The sequence below is a fragment of the Anabrus simplex genome, chromosome 3, assembly GCF_040414725.1.
Source record: "Anabrus simplex isolate iqAnaSimp1 chromosome 3, ASM4041472v1, whole genome shotgun sequence".
NCBI classification, from domain to species: Eukaryota; Metazoa; Arthropoda; class Insecta; order Orthoptera; family Tettigoniidae; genus Anabrus; species Anabrus simplex.
The window spans coordinates 503,372,881-503,385,933 of NC_090267.1; positions in this window are offsets into that span (position 1 = coordinate 503,372,881).

Sequence of the window (13,053 nt, forward strand, 5' to 3'; positions counted from 1 at the left end):
GCGTCAACCAGAGAGCTATTTAAGGCCAAGGACAATAACTCCCCCTCGGCGTCACCTGTCCCTGCAGGGGAGGAATGAAAACAATTTAGTAGTAGTAACCACTCTCGTAGTTGATTAGCTCCCTGGGAGGTGGGAGTAAGGGTAATTCAGTCGCCTTGACAAACAATACTGCAATGTATACGAAACGTCGACAAATTCTATGGAATGTGCAAAAAAAAAAAAAAACGGTTGAACCCAGAACCTATGGATTGTGGAAGCTTTACATCTTAAAAAGTAATCATGAAGATGTCTCTCCGTAATGCTGAACTCATCGAAGTTAGTCATCTTTCTCACGTTGGTACGAGTTTTAGCTCTCCCTAACCATATTAAGAATCTGCACTCATGCAATAGAAATTAGTGTCATTCGGAAATTATTTCAGCCTTGTATTCAACTAGTACTTTCTACGTGGCCCTGCCCACTTCATTTATTTGATACCATCTTCGTCATTGTAACCATGAGATTATATTACTTTAATGTTTACTCTTGGTCTGGTACGATTACGTGCCCTAAGTTGTAGTGTCTTCTTGTGGGCGAGTCTATGACTCTCTCTTTCCGTGTGGTGGGCCATGCTGCTTGTTGGCGTGAGTCGCCATGCTTGAGTATATAGCGCTGTTAAAGGAGCGGTTGTTTACGGAGCGGTGGCTCCGGGCTCTTTCAATCGGTGCCTCCGGAGAACCTCCGATTGAATTACAAGCGCGTAGTGTGAACTTGGTACGGGAGAAATAAACTAGCATTTTCTCAGGAATTTATAACTTGTCGCTACTATTGTGCGGAACTAGGCCCCTCAGTTAATACCTTAATTATTTGGCGATGTTACACATAGCATTCATATGTACAAACGTAATTATGTATCAGAACCTCCGATTGAATGTCAAGCGCGTAGTGTGAACTTGGCACGGGAGAAATGAACGAGCATTTTCACAGGAATTTATAACTTGTCACTATTATCGTGAGAAACTAGGCCCCTCAGTTTATATTGGTACCCTTATTATTGGACGATATTACAGATAGCATTCTTACGTACAAACATTGAATGACCGAGCTCGATAGCTGCAGTCGCTTAAGTGCGGCCAGTGTCCAGTATTCGGGAGATAGTAGGTTCGAACCCCACTGTCGGCAGCCCTGAAAATGGTTTTCCGTGGTTTCCCATTTTCACACCAGGCAAATGGTACCTTAATTAAGGCCACGGCCGCTTCCTTCCCACTCCTAGCCCTTCCCTGTCCCATCGTCGCCATAAGACCTATCTGTGTCTGTGCGACGTAAAACAACTAGGAAAAAAACTTTGAATGACAAGCGCGTAGTGTGAACTTCATACGGGAGGAATGAACGAGCATTTTCACAGGAATTTATAACTTGTCGCTATTATTGCGCGAAATTACACTCCTCCTTTAACTTTTTTTTGATGCTATATGTTCGGGGCGTCGACCTTTGAAGATCTTTTGCCTCTACTTGCACCATATGTGAGGAAACCTGCGTGTATTATGTAAATGGCGGTAGTGTAAAGTGTTGAATGTGAGGAAAGGAACGTTAAGGATAACACAAACACCCAGTCCCCAGACCAGGGATATTAATAATTTAAATAAAAAGCCCTGACCCGGCCGGGAACCGAAGCCGGGGCCGCCGGGTGACAGGCGGACGCGTTGCCACCTACACCGCGAGGCCGGTGTTTACGAGTCATTTGTACCATGTTTTACAGCGCAGCACTTACAGACTTGAACCGCTTGAACTCCTCCGTCCGCTCGTAAATAATCATCCCTTACTTCTGCACGTCTTTCGCGTTTTTTACATATGTACAGAAATTAAAAGCGAATTCAAATTTAACTTGAAACTACTGTATTCTAGCGCCAATATAATGGGAATATTTCCATAATAATGATGGTAATAATAAACGAAATGAACTGTGTAAGTTCTGCACAGGTAGGGCCTGCACTTTTCTGAGAAACAGCTGAACCTTTTTATATATATTGTTTGTTGTATCTACAGGTATATCGGGTATGTATTATATGTCGATATAATTGATAACAAATGAGAGGATGCATTAATTATTCTGAATGACTGTACGTCCTTTGTTAAGGGGTATTGTATGGAATATCGGTGATATAGATAATTTTTTGTGTATGTTGTGTTTTCAATGTACATATGCTATGGTGGGATAAGTGTGGATGCACAGGGTTGGCAGCAGTGGCCAAGCCGCATCATGATGCGAGAGAGTAAAAAATGGCTTCCTATGTTTATGTTGTTATGGTGATGTGTTGTTCACATAGTTTGAATAAATATCGGTTGTAAGTGAAATGCGACTTATTATTTATGAACCTTCGTTTACTGATACGTGGTTAACGTAAAATTAATACTGTATGTAGGTAACGATTTTTATAGGGCGCCTACATTCATGGACGTAAGTTTGAAATGACAGCCCACTACGTCCTTACACTCGGAGCTACTGTTGCGAATAGGAGGCGGCCCTCCGGTTAACCTCCGGAGCTCCGTAACTGCTTTGCCTCCGTCGGTAGTACCGGAGATCACCGGAGGAGCGCTGTAATCGTATTATCCGATTCAATCAACAGGAGGTCCGCCTCCTCTTCACAGCGCTATTGAGTAATCACTGGAGTACGATGGAGGCAAGACGTGTTTCGTCCTCACTTCTAGATCACTTTCCGATCAACCACATGGATACTGGATAATAGTGTTTCTGCATAAGGATTTATCCCCTAGTGCTCCTTAATCAGATTCGGGGAACGTCTTTCTTTTAATTATGAATTTAGTAATTTCAAGTATATTTATTTTACGTGAGTAATGGATACTAGCATACTTCTGCAAACTTCAACAATGCAAGTAAGTCTCTTCTTCATTTCTGTCTCGGATCTGGTTCCTGCTACATGAAGATGTGTGAGTTGAAAATCCGTCGTCTTGAGTATCGTCGTGGGTCTCGGATTTATTATGTCGTCCTGTTTTATTTAATTACCTTAGGTTTTTCTAAGTTGGGTTTCCAAAATGTACCTAGTTATACATCCAAACCGTTTGGTAAAAAGAAAGTGTGCTTAATTAGACGCAATTTATTTAGTAATTCTATTGAGTAACTATGAAACTTCACAGTCTATAATTTTAAAACTACGCGAGATTTCACTTGGGTGCTAGTCGTTGATTCGTTTTAATTTCTTGTTTACCTTTGTTTCTGCTTATTTTATTTTGTCCGTGTATTTGTGATTCTTCCTTTTAACCTTCATATTTTTCTTATTGGATCCGTGTTGTTTTGGTTCTTGTGTCGCGGTTGCCAAGGTCTCTTGGCGTGTTTACGTCTCCATGGTAACTGGTGCCGGTTGTGATAGTGAGTGTTTGATGTTGTTTGGTGACGTTGAGGTTCTTTTAAGGATGTGTGTGGATATTGTTCCGCTTCTTGGGGATTTTTCATTTAGTTATACTTGCTTAAATGTAATTTTATTTATCGCCCCCCCCCCCTACCTTTTAATTCTTATATTTTTCTGGCCTTCTGCCGGGTTATGTCTGCTATTTTCTCATCCGAGGCAAGTACTAGGGGCCGTGTCAAATCTCCGTGGTAATCAACCGAGGTGTTTTCTGAGTAATGAAAATGTTTATAAGTTAAAGAAATATTGTGAAAAGAAATATTTCTGGAAGACGCTATGCATGAAACATGTTAAAAATTTCACACGAAGTTCGGTTGTTTTGAAGTTATGCAAATGTATCATTTAATTTTATTTCTCCGTCCAGACGGCACATTAAGGTTTTGCCACTACATTTAATTTTGTAACCGAGGCCGACGAGAAAGACAGGCCGGGGCGCGCACGTCATACACTGAATGTCACGTGACTTGGTCGGTCTTGCTGTAGAGAATGCATCCCCAGGTTCACGCGAGAGACTATTGTAGCGTGGTAAATAAAATACATTTCAGCGTATTTCAACCTACTAAAACAACACTACTGTACTACAGATCAAATGAAACATAGTGTCTCTTACTATCCTTGGTTGAACAAACACTAAAAATCTTACTCAGATACAGATATGCACACACAATAATGTTAATGGTTAATGTACAAGTAATCCTATATTCGCAATAACATTCATGTACGAAATATTGAATCCAGGGTGAAACGGAGGCCTACTCTAAGCTATTTACAAGCCTTACATTTGTTCCACTCCATACCTGGCTTCAGCATCATATCTAATACGTACATTTTGCTACCTTCGTGGAAGTTACCTTGGAACCACCCTATTCATTCAGAAATTAAATAAAATACAGTGTATCTTACTAGTCTTGGTTGACAACATCTAAAAATCTTACTGCTGTAAAGAGAAGCACACTCAGATAAGTCAAATGTTGCTAATGAAAGTGATTAATGTACAATTAAAGCCTATACTTACAATAACATTCATGTAGGCCTAAGGAATATCTTATTGAATCCAAGGTGAAAGGAAGGCCTATTGTAAGCCATTTACAAATCTTATATTTGTTTCACTCCATACCTGGTTTGAACATCATATCTGATACTTAAATTTTGCTACCTTCCTGGAAGTTATCTAGGCCTATTTTAAGCTATTTACAAGTCTTGAATTTGTTCCACTCCATACCTGGCTTCAGCATCATATCTAATACTTAAATTTTGCTACCTTCCTGGAAGTTGTCTTGGAACCACCCTATTCAATTAGAAATTAAATGAAATGGAGTGTATCTTACTATCCTTGGTTGACAACATCTAAAAATCTTACTGCTGTAAAGAGAAGCACACTCAGATAAGTCAAATGTTACTAATGAAAGTGATTAATGTACAATTAAGCCTATATTTACAATAACATTCATGTAGGCCTAAGGAATATCTTATTGAATCCAAGGTGAAAGGTAGGCCTATTGTAAGCTATTTTCAAGTTTTATATTTTTTTCCACTTACTAGCCTTGGTTGTCAAAATCTAAAAATCTTACTGCAGTAAAGAGATGCTCACTCAGATGAGTCAAATGGTGCTAATGAAAGTGGTTCATGCACAATTAAGCCTATATTTAAAATAACATTCATGTAAGGAATATCTTATTGAATCCAGGGTGAAAGGTAGGCCTATTCTAAGCTATTTTCAAGTCTTACATTTGTTCCACTCCGTACCTGGCTTCAGCATCATATCTAATACTTAAATTTTCATTTTCATATATCTGTAATTAAATAGGATATGAATGCATTACTTCTAAATCGTTAGTACTGGTGTTGTAATTTATCCAACTCGTGTACTGCAGCCCAACATTGCTGAATGATGTGAAAAACGTTGAGGTTATATACACATTTTTGTAAATTAATACTTACTTACACTTCCGCACACAATACTATGAATGTAAGGAACTGTTGCACAACACCAACATATTCGCATAAACACAAAATCTCCGTTATTTCCTTCCATAATCCACAATAAACTAGCAATAACACCGCAAGAACACATGTAATAACCGGCTTCACTCTACCATTGCTGGGACTGGACTTGTCACGTGACTTTAACGGGCCGCGGCCCTGTCTCTTTCGTTGGCCTCGTTTGTAACCCAGTTCGGGTGGTTTTAATTTTGGACGTTTTCCCTGATAATGATGGCTTAATTTCTTTTATTTTTAAATAATAAATACGTAAGTTATGTTCATAATTGAAACTTGTTCTCTTTATTGTAGACTAGAAATTTACTGCCGTACCAACACTTAATTTGGTTCATGGTCTCTGGGTAACTGATTGTTGTAACTAAGGTAGCGGTAAGTGTTTGATGGTAATGAGTTATTTTTCCTGTCACCTTTAATTTCTTGTTAATGTTTAACTTCTGCTGCTGATAGTCGGTAAGGCGGCAGAGTTAAGTAGTAGCAGCAGCTTAGGTTATTTTGTTCGGGTGTTGTGGGATTCATGTAGGTTTGTAGCATCCTCACTTATGTAATATGCAATATGGTCTGTTGGAGGTGTCTGTGCTTATAGTTGATTATTTTGAGTACCGACTGCTCATATCCACTGTAGGTTGAATGCAATCTTCCTAGGTTCCATATTTATAGTACGGCATTAAGTTGTTGAAAGACTTGCAGGAAAAAAAACAAATATTGTGAATTATAAAAAAGAGTGCAGCGATCTTGTCTAATATCTTATTTATTTGTTTCATGTATCTGCAATATGGAGTCCCCTGTTTTACTTCATCTGCATTTATGTTGAGCTGTATGATTTACCAATTTGCTGATTATAATTTTGAAACCCTTCTGGTAACTGTGCGGTGTAAGCAGCCTCTCTGCTTGGATTTTTTGAAGTGACCTGTGATGTTTTCTTCCTTATTCTCGGCGGATTTGGTGAGTGACTGCATGTAATTAATTATCTTTGGTTGGTGGAATTTGAAATTATTGTAGAACTTGTAGTTGAGTATGACTTGATTGGCTCAGGGTTACCAGTGTACTACCGTTGGCTACATGTTCGGTATTGTGTGTGCTGGCTGTCAGCTTGGTATTTTTGCTATCTTCCTGTGTACTGTGTTCACGAGTTCGGTGAGAATTAATTTTATCTTAACTGGGTGTGCTTATCTGATCATTTACGTTTGGGTGAAGTTCGGTCTGTTGCTATTTGTGGAGTGATAGTCTGTGCGCTGGGAGCATTTTATTGTATTATCTGTTCTGGCCTTGGTTTCGGCTCCCAGATTTAAGGTTGTTATTATTATCATTATTATCATGGTTTCCTATATTGTGCTTCGTTGGTGCATATGCTAACCGATAATTTGTCTTCTTCTAAATTATATTTTCAACTGCGTTAACTCTGGCGTGTGAAACTGATGAATAATTTAACCTAACCTCTAAGCGCACCAACTATGTCTATTTCTATGTGTAAACTGTTATGTACTGAAGTATATGGTGGTTCATGGTACCCTTCTGTGACCTTGTCCTGTAAATCTTAATGAATTTATATAGTTGGTGGGTTTTAATCTTACCTGACCTTATGGGGTGTATCTATGTGATTAATCTTAGCTGACCTTATGGGGTTTATCTATGTGGTACTACCAATTTATGGCCTAACCGCTTTGTCTTGCCAGTACTGGTTTTCCTGAAATTATTATATCCCAACACTCGTGAATTATTTATGCTGGTTATGAATTAAATGTGGTGCATGATGTTTCAGTAATCTTTGGCTTGTAACTGTAGCTGTATTGTTAAAGCTTATTTATACTACTGTGGAAAATTGTGGTTCGCTCACATCATATTTTGTTCACTTGTGTAATATCTTGGCAATGTGCTGAATCTTTATCAACCTGCTGGTGACTAATCCTGGCGTTATGTGACCTACTGCTAGTGATATGTTCTCATTTCTGCTCGGCGATTGCTGATCGATGCTGATTGTGAGGCTGGCTTTGCTAATTGCATGAATGGTGCTCCCATTTTTATCTTGTTTTTATGGTTAGTGTCGACTGGTGTGTTGTTGGGTAGTTGGAGGAATTTCATCTATGTTATTTGGTACTGAGTGGTTCTCGGTTTTGGGTTGAACTCTGCTAATCGGTGTTAGTATGGGTGACTTGGCCTCGTGCCTGAACTTTGAGTTCTTACTGGTTTTCCCTTTCCTAATAATTGGTTGCATGTGTTTAACTATTTCTGATGTGTCGTGGGCCACTTATTTGGTGTAATCTATCAATCTATCAACTAGTTGTAAAGTCTGATGTCTGGGCTACCTCAAGTTTTCCCACTCGTGATTTTTCCTGTTGTGCCTTTCTGTGCTATTGGTTTTGTTTTCATCCTGGTGTAAACGTTACTTGGTGCTTTGGTGTTTCTTTGCCTGATTGTTCTCAATCAATAATCAATCAATACTGATCTGCATTTAGGGCAGTCGCCCAGGTGGCAGATTTCCTATCTGTTGCTTTCCTAGCCTTTTCCGAAATGATTTCAAAGAAATTGGAAATTTATTGAACATCTCTCTTGGTAAGTCATTCCAATCCCTAACTCCCCTTCCTATAAATGAATATTTGCCCCAGTTTGTCCTCTTGAATTCCAACTTTATCTTCATATTGTGATCTTTCCTACTTTTATAGACGCCATTCAAACCTATTCGTCTACTAATGTCATTCCACGCCATCTCTCCGCTGACAGCTCGGAACATACCACTTAGTCGAGCAGCTCTTCTTCTTTATCTCAGTTCTTCCCAACCCAAACATTGCAACATTTTTGTAACGCTACTCTTTTGTCGGAAATCACCCAGAACAAATCGAGCTGCTTTTCTTTGGATTTTTTCCAGTTCTTGAATCAGGTAATTCTGGTGAGGGTCCCATACACTGGAACCATACTCTAGTTGGGGTCTTACCAGAGACTTATATGCACTCTCCTTTACATCCTTACGACAACCCCTAAACACCCTCATAACGATGTGCAGAGATCGGTACCCTTTATTTACAATCCCATTTATGTGATTACCCCAGTGAAGATCTTTCCTTATATTAACACCTAGATACTTACAATGATCCCCAAAAGGAACTTTCACCCCATCAACGCAGTAATTAAAACTGAGAGGACTTTTCCTATTTGTGAAACTCACAACCTGACTTTTAGCCCCGTTTATCAACATACCATTACCTGCTGTCCATCTCACAATATTTTCGAGGTCACGTTGCAGTTGCTCACAATCTTGTAACTTATTTATCACTCTATAGAGAATAACATCATCAGCAAAAAGCCTTACCTCCGATTCCACTCCTTTACTCATATCATTTATATATATAAGCAAACATAAAGGTCAGATAACACTGCCCTGAGGAACTCCCCTCTCAACTATTACAGGGTCAGACAAAGCTTCACCTACTCTAACTCTCTGAGATCTATTTTCTAGAAATATAGCAACCCATTCAGTCACTCTTTTGTCTAGTCCAATTGCACTCATTTTTGCCAGTAGTCTCCCATGATCCACCCTATCAAATGCTTTAGACAGGTCAATCGCGATACAGCCCATTTGACCTCCAGAATCCAAGATATTTGCTATATCTTGCTGGAATCCTACAAGTTGAGCTTCAGTGGAATAACCTTTCCTAAAACCGAATTGCCTTCTATCGAACCAGTTATTAATTTCACAAACATGTCTAATATAATCAGAAAGAATGCCTTCCCAAAGCTTACATACAATGCATGTCAAACTTACTGGCCTGTAATTTTCAGCTTTATGTCTATCACCCTTTCCTTTATACACAGGGGCTACTATAGAAACTCTCCATTAATCTGGTATAGCTCCTTCGGCCAAACAATAATCAAATAAGTACTTCAGATATGGTACTATATCCCAACCCATTATCTTTAGTATATCCCCAGAAATCTGATCAATTCCAGCCGCTTTTCTAGTTTTCAACTTTTGTATCTTATTGTAAATGTCATTGTTACCATACGTAAATTTTATTACTTCTTTGGCCTTAGTCTCTTCCTCTATCTCGACATTATCCTTGTAACCAACAATCTTTACATACTGCTGACTGAATACTTCTGCCTTTTGAAGATCCTCACATACACACTCCCCTTGTTCATTTATTATTCCTGGAATGTCCTTCTTGGAACCTGTTTCTGCCTTAAAATACCTATACATACCCTTCCATTTTTCACTAAAATTTGTATGACTGCCAATTATGCTTGCCATCATGTTATCCTTAGCTGCCTTCTTTGCTAGATTCAATTTTCTAGTAAGTTCCTTCAATTTATCCTTACTTCCACAGCCATTTCTAACTCTATTTCTTTCCAGTTTGCACCTCCTTCTTAGTCTCTTTATTTCTCTATTATAATAAGGTGGGTCTTTACCATTCCTTACCACCCTTAAAGGTACAAACCTGTTTTCGCATTCCTCAACAATTTCTTTAAACCCATCCCAGAGTCTGTTTACATTTTTATTTACCGTTTTCCACCGATCATAGTTACTTTTTAGAAACTGCCTCATACCTGCTTTATCAGCCATATGGTACTGCCTAACAGTCCTACTTTTAAGACCTTCCTTTCTATCACATTTATTTTTAACTACCACAAAAACAGCTTCATGATCACTAATGCCATCTATTACTTCAGTTTCCCTATAGAGCTCATCTGGTTTTATCACCACCACATCCAAAATATTTTTCCTTCTGGTTGGTTCCATCACTTTCTGAATCAGCTGTCCTTCCCATATTAACTTATTTGCCATTTGTTGGTCATGCTTCCTGTCGTTCGCATTTCCTTCCCAATTGACATCTGGCAAATTCAGATCTCCCGCTACAATCACATTTCTTTCCATGTCGTTTCCCACATAGCTGACTATCCTATCAAATAATTCCGAATCCGCATCACTGCTACCCTTTCCCGATCTGTACACTTCAAATATATCAAGTTGCCTATTATCTTTAGAAATGAGCCTTACACCTAGAATTTCATGTGTCTCATCTTTAACTTTTTCGTAGCTTACAAATTCTTCTTTCACCAGAATGAAAACTCCCCCTCCCACCTTTCCTATCCTATCTCTACGATACACACTCCAGTGCCGTGAGAAAATTTCTGCATCCATTATATCATTTCTCAGCCATGATTCAACTCCTATTACAATATCTGGTAAATATATATCTATTAAATTACTTAATTCTATTCTTTTCTTTACAATACTTCTACAGTTCAACACTAACAATTTTATGTCATCGCTACTTGATTTCCAGTTCCCTGTTCCCTTATCACCGCTCCCTAGGCCATCCCGTTGCCCTGAATGTACCTCCCTATTACCCTTCCAAACAAATTTCCTAACTTATACGTACCACTGTGGTTTAAATGAAGGCCATCCGAGCGCAGATCCCTTTCTCCTACCCACCCATTAGGATCTAGAAATTTCACTCCCAGTTTCCCACATACCCACTCCATAGTCTCATTTAAATCCCCATTCACCCTCCAGTCAGTATCCCTCCTGCACAGTATTCCACTAATAACAATCTCCGCTTTCTTAAACTTCACCCGTGCTGCATTTACCAGATCCCACACATCTCCAACTATGTTGGTACTTGTATCAGCTTGCCTTACGTTGTTGGTACCAACGTGAAACACTACCACCTTCTCCTTCCCCTCCTCCCTCTCTTCTACTTTCCTCAACATCTGCCTCAACCTAATTCCTGGATAACATTCTACCCTGGTTCCCTTTCCTCCACACACTTTCCCCACGTGTCTAACGATGGAATCCCCCATGACCAGAGCCTCAACCCTACCCACCTCATTTGATCCCCTCCCCTCCTGGTCAGCCCTATCTTTCCTGATAGCTGCAGAAGCTACTTCCTCCTCCCTTTTCTCCTTCCCATGACCCTGTTCCACCTGTCTTTTCCTATCCTCTACTCTACATTTCCCTTTCCTACCTTTTCCCTTCCTCCTTCTTCCACGCATCTCAGCAACAGTTACCTGTCCCTCATCTTCCCTCTGTTGTTCTACCTGGAGTGACTCGTACCGATTTCGCACAGACACCTGTCCTGAATTCTGATCCTGAATAGAGCCCTTGGCCTGCAATCTCCTTCCCCTTCTCTGCATTGTTGGCATTGTGTACTGCCGTGGTAATAATGTACCTGGAATATGTGTTAAAAATAATTCTGCTAACCTATTGTTATTTATGTAATTCCTTTGTAGTCTGACTCTGCTCATGGAAGCACGCAAGTAAATCGGCTCTCCGTTTAAGCGAATTTTGTAGGTGAACGGAAGCAGTGTGTGGTGTGTAAAAGTGCAGATCTGTGGAACGTGTGCCAGGGTTCAAGTTGAGACCAGTTTTTAATCGATATCGTTGTGTATATCAGCATAATATTAAAAATGGGCCGTCATCCTAATAAAGCTAGCAGCGGTAGTGCCAGCAGTGGTGCCAACGAAATCGAACAGGCGGTGAGAAAGGTACTGGACGAGGCCGTGCTCTCCGAACGCTTCGTGGAAAGTATTGTAAGTGCAGTGGCAAGACAGGTGACGGAAATTGTGGTGAAAGAACTTGAGCGTAGTCTCCAGTTCAATGCTGAATTGGTGAATGACCTAAACAAAAAACTCGAGTGCCGCGAAAGAGAAATAAAAGATCTCAAAGAAGAAGTTGAGGTGAAGTGCGACTCCCTGGAACAGTACCAAAGGAGGTCAAGTTTACGTCTGTTTGGTATTGATGAAAGTGAGGGTGAGAACACAGACGACATTGTTGTGAGCCTCTGCAATAAACTGGACGCCAAGGTAACCAAAACTGACATTGACAGGAGCCACAGAGTAGGACCGAAGGTGCCAGGAAAACCTCGACCCATCATTGTGAAGTTCACGTCCTTCCGCTCCAGGCAAGAGGTTTTCACACGGAAGCGCCAACTGAAAGGAACATCTACCACGATACGAGAAGACTTGACTGCAACTCGTCTAGCAATTCTGAAGGCAGCCATCACTGTTCATGGACTAAGGAATACTTGGACTGATCACGGGGATATCATAATTAAGTTGGCAGATGGTACAAGGCGTCGTATCAACCGCATGTGTGATATTCCTAGATTGTAATCTGCAAACATCACCACATCAGTACAGAACTACATTCGCTTTTAATGTGAGTACAGAAATATTGTCTTCCCTTGCTTTCATAGTAGGAATTCACTACAGTTAAGTTTCACTTTCTCTTTCTCCTCTCTCTCTCTCTCTCTCTATCTATCTCTCTCTCTCTCTTTCTCTCTCCTCTTCCTCCCTCCCATTCATCAATCTCCCATAACACACTTCCTATCACATCTTTTACTGTATCAGGTATCTGTTTTCCAAGTATAACATCGCTAGTTAGAACCCTTTAATTGAAAATTAGATTCATTTGTGTGATTTACCTTGTATAATCTGTTTGTAGTGTGTTCTGTCATTGTTATTAGCTTTGCACTGTCTTTTATTTCTCCAGCGATGAGTATTGCTTGAACTGTATTTAACCGTAGTCCTCCCGTTAGTACTGTTTTAGTTTTAATTTTCTGTTCCGAAGTTGGCATACCTTTTAACACAACAAGGGCATGCTTCTGACGACAGCAGGTCTAAGCGCATTCCTTTAATTCCATCCCCTTGCTCCCC